General features: G+C 41.4%; 1 protein-coding gene across 2 annotated transcripts in view; it reads left to right on the top strand.

Moving 5' to 3' along the window:
• Positions 1–6,363, top strand: part of Slc16a7 (solute carrier family 16 member 7) — a 147,990-nt gene that overhangs the window by 60,121 nt on the left and 81,506 nt on the right. Inside the window, exon 1 of one of the 2 annotated variants that reach the window (XM_013350296.2) lies at positions 1,600–1,941. The exons of the other annotated variant lie outside the window; for it this stretch is intronic. The gene's annotated coding sequence lies outside the window, so the exon portion shown is untranslated. Of the gene's footprint in view, positions 1–1,599; positions 1,942–6,363 lie in introns of those variants that run through there. 2 annotated transcript variants of the gene reach the window in all.

Genomic DNA, 6,363 nt, shown 5'->3' with positions numbered 1-6,363 from the left:
CTCTCTCTCTCTCTCTCTCTCTCTCTCTCTCTCTCTCTCTCTCTCAGGGTAGGGTAGGATAGGGTGGTCTGCCTTTTCTTCTTCTGTGTTTCAGACTAACCTGTTGAGCTCAGGCTGCTAGTGGCAAGAAGTGCTGCTTGATTTTAAAATCAAAATCAAGCTGTTCAGTTCATTATGCTAAGTTGCTGTGATCTGTCCTTTGACAGGAGTCACTCAGTGCTGAGCTTTCTTGGGACAAAAATGTGTTTGAAGAGGATTCTGTCAAAATGTCATCTGTGGATTGTTGGATGTTTACTGTGTTGTGGGAAAATCCACACAACCATTTGTCACCGTACCAAGACCTCAGTGTTGGTCTGTATTTGCAGAATTAGAGAATTTCCTTGTATTTTTTTTTTTCATTTTAGTTTTTAACTCAAGATTTTAAAAGAAGTAGCAGAAACCTACCTTGTACTTTAGAAAAAGAAATAATTACTGTATTTAGTCAAATCAGAGAAAATTTCTAGAAGAGAATTATCCTTATTAATTGGTCGTTATAATTATTGTGCACATTATTAAACACGTTTGGAAGCATATTTTACAACTGGCTGGTATCTGGTGCTTGGTCTTGAGAACTGAATCTTTCCCTTTGGGAACCATGTGTCTTGTCTCTATTTCTCTGCCTGCTGCTGTGATAAAATCCTATGACCTGGACAACTTGAGGGAGAAAGGTTTTCTTCCGGCTTGTAGTTCAGGCTACCTACCATCCAGCCATCATGGGTCACCACAGAGGCTGGGGCTGGGGGAGTTGTTTTTGTAATGTCCGCCCCCAATAAGGGACAGAGAGCCAGGAACACATGCATGTTGACGCTCTAATCACTTCCCCACTAAGGATCCTCTTTCCAGGGAATGACTGATAAATGTAATAAAGATAATTACACACGCTTGCCCAGCTGCCCATTTCCTAAGTGGCTCCAGGATTTGTCAAGTTCACCATGAGTGCTTAAACCCCTCCCATTGACTGTGGAGACACTAGTCAGCTGTTTAGTAGAGAGGAATATGGACCTTAGATCCATTAAAACCTAGGAAAAAAAAAAACCAAAACCCAGTGTTCCCATACTTAAAATGTTTGCATATTGCCCATCTTATATTGTTTAAAGAATAAAGTGACGGATGCAAATTATTTAGTAAAATGCCACAGCACTGCAGAGATGGCTGTCAGTGAAGTACATGATGCATGTGTCCCCTGCACCAATGTAGAAAGCCAAGAGTGACAGCATGCTTCTGTCACCACAGCAAGAGGAGGTGGAGCCACGATAGTGGCTGGGGCTCAGTGGCTACCTCAGTCTAGCTGAATCCATGACTTCAGGGTTGCTGAAAGGCCATGTCTCAGTATAAGAAAAAGGTGAAGAACCCCCATCTAGGGAAGACACCTGCAGTCCACTTCAGGCAGCAAAATGAAACCCTGTGACTTTGACCTCTTTAGTATTGTTCATAATACTGTCTTTCCCAATATCAGAATTAGCTACGATTCATAGACCCAGCAATGCGTATTGTACATAATTTTTGCAGTGTTTTCCAGACATGATATCAAATTACATGATGAGAAAAAGTACCCTTGAAATTGTGCCTACTTCAACAGCAGAGGAGAATCCAGAAGATTAAATGTAACAATTCAAAGTGCCAGACAGGTTACCTTCTTTGACCCTGGATATAATTTAAGCCCCGTCTACGCTACACCGTGTGAAGTACGAACTAATTGTGCATGCCATAGCAAGTTCTCCAGAAAGAGAGGGAGCTACCTTTCCCCTATTTGAGAAGAGAGACGGAAGGGAAAGCAGAGAACTGGCCTCTGGAGAGCTGTGTGCAAGTTTGCTCCTGGCTAAAAGTTAATCATCAATCGCCTGTATTTTCAGCTCTGAGTCCCCAACAAGCGGCTAATGCAGCTTTTCTCTCTCTCTCCAGGTAACTTTAAATTTTTACAAACTGTGCTCTTGTTGGCTCTGGTAGATTATAGGCATGGCTCCTTTTTATTCTTTTGATTTGATTTTATGTTTTAAGTTTATTGAAAGACAAATTAAAGCTCATAAATGTTGCCTCGTGGAAAAGTACTTGAGTTCTGAAGTGGACCGAGCTGAGGCTAATGAGAGATTGTGTGCTTGGAGTAGCAAAGAGAATTTTTAAATGTTCTATAAAAGTTACAATTGTGGTTCTTAGCCCTCCTGGCTGAATATGAATTAGCCATAATTATTTAAAAGAAAACCTCACATTATGTAGCCTGCCAAGTTTTGGTTTGGAGGAAAGATTTTAAATCATTGGTACTGAATTTTTGAAAATAAGAGTGATTCTTTATTCACTAAAATGTTATTTGTATCTTATATTATCTTACAATTAAGTGCCTTTTCTTCTTCTTCTATAAGTCATTATGTCTCATAAATATGTGCACTTGACTAAAAGATAGTAAAGCAAACGGTGTGAGTTTGGGTATGTGGGTTAGTTTGGCTGCTTGAGTGGAAAGCGGAGGTGGTCCCACAGCTCTAGGTCGTGTGGAACTCCTGCACAGTATTGAGACTACAGACCTCTGCTCATTACATTTCCGGGCTCATAGCTCGCTTCTGAAGGTGACACTGCCTACCCTGCACAGCTTCAGAATGACTAATTCTGCATTAAGTGTTCTTCACTAAGGGCGCATTGTTATACCCTAGGAGCATAGGTTAGACAAATTTAATAGCGAGTTTTTGTTGCTAAAGTGTCTGCCTGCTGGTATCTTCTTTATTCAACAAACGCCCAAGGCCAAGCAAACTTGTGTTGGTTGGATTTAGACTCAAACCGAATGAGCTCTGTATAGCATCAGCAGCTAGATAGTTCTGTGATGTAGCTGAAATAAAATGTCAGAAAGTGACTGATGATTTTGGAGTTGAAATTGGGAGATGGTTGGAACACAGACGAACATTCATTTTATACAAGTGTCCAGAGAGGGGGCATGACAGCATTATGGACAATACTGGAACTCGAACAAAGCCTCTATTCATGGGCGACAGGTAGGGTTGGTGGTTTATTAACCTGCACTCACGCCGGTTTTGAAAGGGAAATCATATTTTATTCCCTAACCAGTTTCCATGTTAGATCAGAGCTGGCAAAGCCTTCCCAGTTGAAGAGCAGGGGGCAGTGGTATTTTCCGGTTCACCTTTGGCATTGGAACTGTGTTTGTCAGCTTGACTTGTAAAACTGGATCCTGTGTATTTGCTTAGGTTTGTTTAAGTTCTCCATGAAAAATGAGCTTCTCAAAATTCAAAATTAGAATATTAACAGTCACTTTGATGTGCTCAAAAGCAATGTTGAGGAGGTCTGCAATTTATAAGTTCTTAGAAAGCTGAAGATTCCTTAATTAAGGAAATTAATAGAGTATTAAATCAAAGGATACAGTAATATACGAATATTCACGTAAAGCTTGTCGTGATCCACATATAACATGAAGGGAGAGTCATTGTTTGTCATGATGCTCTAACTATTTTAGATACTAAGGAGTAAGACTGTGTATGTGTTTGTGTGTGTGTGTCAATGTTTGTGTGTCAGTGTCTCTCTCTGTGTGTGTGTGTGATATATAGAATGTTTGCAGCATGCTTGCGAATGCTCAGGTACACATTCACTTTCCTGTGTTTTGAGGCAGGCGCAGGTTTTTAGAGCATCTTCTCCCTTGATCTCCACCTGCCTTAGTGTCCTGAGACAGTCTCTTACTGGACCGGAAGTTCGCTATTTTGACTAGACTGGCTGGCCAGTATCCTCATGGAATCCTCCTGTCTCTAACTTTCAGTACCAAGGTTACAGGCACACAGCCATACCAGTTTTGAACATGAATGTTAAAATGCTAGGGATTCCATTTCTGGTCTTCATGTTTGCAGACCAAGCCTTCTTACCCAGTGACATTGGGGGCTACTGAGTACGAGTCTCAGCACTCCTTCAGGGTTCAAACAGGACTGACACAACAAGAGAAAATTTGCTTGGGAATGGGATTTGAGGGGTAAAACAAACTAACTGACCCAGGCACGGTTTTTCTGCGTGCTTTTTTTTTCTTTGGGGGAAGATGGGCATAAGGGCATAAGGGCATTAGGGCATTAGGGCATAAGGCCCAAGGGTACAGGCAAAGCATAAGGGTAAAGGGTCAAAAGGGGTGATCTCCACAACGCTTTCAGATTGTATAGGTGTACAGACAAGTTAACAACCCATAGGTGCTAACAATAATATCAAGCATGCATTTCTTGAGAGACACAAGAAACCAGTGAATCTGGTAAAGAGGCAAGTTAGTCTCAGAGGCAGCATGGCTGTGATGTTCTCCTACAGCTGGGAACACAGCCTTGGTAGCCATACTAACATGCGGTCTTGATTGCTTTAACATCTAGCTGCTTAAGTTAATAGGAATCTCTTCTGGGGCCTTGGTTTTGACTCCAGCAGGATGACCAGGGGAGAATTTTTCTCTCTGAGGCTAGTTTTAGCAACTCAGGGCTTTTTCCTGAATTAATAGTTAATTTTCTGGGCTATGGTCCTATGTTAGGTGAAACCAAGTTGAAGGGTAAATACAGAATACTGACAGTTTGCTAAGTCAGAGCAGACCAGTAGATCACACTTTCCTGAGTCTGCTGTTAGAGCAGACATACCACTTCCTGTATGAAAGTTTGTGGGGGACAATTTTTATGTAGATTTTTTTCCTGTGAGAACAAAAGCTTGACAGAATCCTTTTCACACTTTGGCTTTATGGTATCTGGTTGTCCTACAGGAAAAGTCAGGTTTATACAGGGCTATGACACTAAAGAAGGGAGAAATGCTGATTTCACAAGATTTTTACAGAAGTGACAGTGACTTATCCAGAGGACAGATGTCCCTGTAGCTCTACAAAAATGGGTTGCTCCAAGTGGGCTGTCTGTATAGACTTCCCGTGAATAGTCCAATAGATCTGTCGTTTTTCCATTTACTGTGTAGTACTTGTGAGCTCACCACACATCGGCACATGTCCCCAGCATGAAGTTAAGTTTTTGAGCTTGATTTACTCACATTTCTTGTTAAAGCTGCAGAATACTCTTCAATTAGCACATAACAATCAGTGTCTAGTCTGAAGTCCTGGGCCTTTTCGTGTTTACTGCTCAGTGTCCTATCACAAGTTTACAAATGAAGTTGCTATCAAGAAGCTTATCTCTGTTTCTCTAGCCCATTATTAGACATGGATAGACTGAACTATGCAATGTTGAAGTTTGTCAAGGTTCTCATAGACATTCAATAACACAGAAACATGTAAGATTTCAGATTCTCTTTTAAACTCCCCCCTCCCCCCCAAAAAAAAACACAGAAAAGCAACTGGGGATCAATGCCAAGAAGGATGCTGGAGTTGGAAAACCTGGCTTAACAACCACTGACTTTTAAATGATGGGTTAATCACATGACCTATGAGAACCTCCCCACATTTTATGGGCTATAAGTGGGGCGGTAGCAGTGGTCATGCTTGTGCAGGCCAGTTCACATGATTCTGGTATGTGAAGCACCCTTCCTCACATTCTTAGGTCTGCCCGGACACAGCTACACTAGGTGGGTGGCTTAGACCAACTGAAAACTCTTCTCATTCCATTTAGGATGCTGAAAGTGTGAAGTAAGGTATAGGCTGGACTGCATCTCCTTGTCTTCTCCAGTTCTTGCTGGCAGACTTGGGAACTGGCCCACTTCTTTTAAGGAGGTATCTCTGCAGCAGCCTTGTGCCAGAATTTACATCTAGAATACCCGGCTGACTTCCCTGTGTGTTAAACACTTATTTCTTGCTTGACTTTTTGGGAGGTGATAGAAACTTTTGGAGGTATGGGTTTGGGGATGTTTGGTTATAGTAGATGTTCCCTTAAGGAGATAGTGAGATTATCAGTCCCCTGCTCTTCCTGGCTTTACCTCCCCAGACAGGAAGTGAATCATTTTGTTCTCTTGTACACAATGCATTCCCACAAGCCCAAGGAGAGAATCATGGTCTACATTCTCTAAAGCTGTCAGACAAAATCTGTTTCCTGTCTTTGTAAGTTGGTTATTGGGTTGTTTTTGACATAGAAAATTTACTAGCATACTTTGTTTCTAAATAATGGAACACTGCAAAGAAATAGGAGTTAAAGCCGATTTTCAAGAATGTAATATAATTAAGGGATTCCCTGATCTTGATCCTACCCACCTCCAGATATATTCATCAAATCTTAGCGTCTTTAAGACCAGCCCTTCTAACATCAACTCATAGTCTATATCCTATCAAAATCAAATGGAGAGACACAGAGTAGAACCTATGTTCTAGGATAAAATTCTTCTCCCCCTGTGGACGTCTGAAGCTTTGGTATCCAGTGTCATTAATTCCAGACTAAAATAGGG

Source organism: Microtus ochrogaster, chromosome 24 (assembly GCF_000317375.1).
Source record: "Microtus ochrogaster isolate Prairie Vole_2 chromosome 24, MicOch1.0, whole genome shotgun sequence".
Classification (NCBI taxonomy): Eukaryota; Metazoa; Chordata; class Mammalia; order Rodentia; family Cricetidae; genus Microtus; species Microtus ochrogaster.
This window is presented reverse-complemented; position numbering and strand designations above follow the sequence as displayed.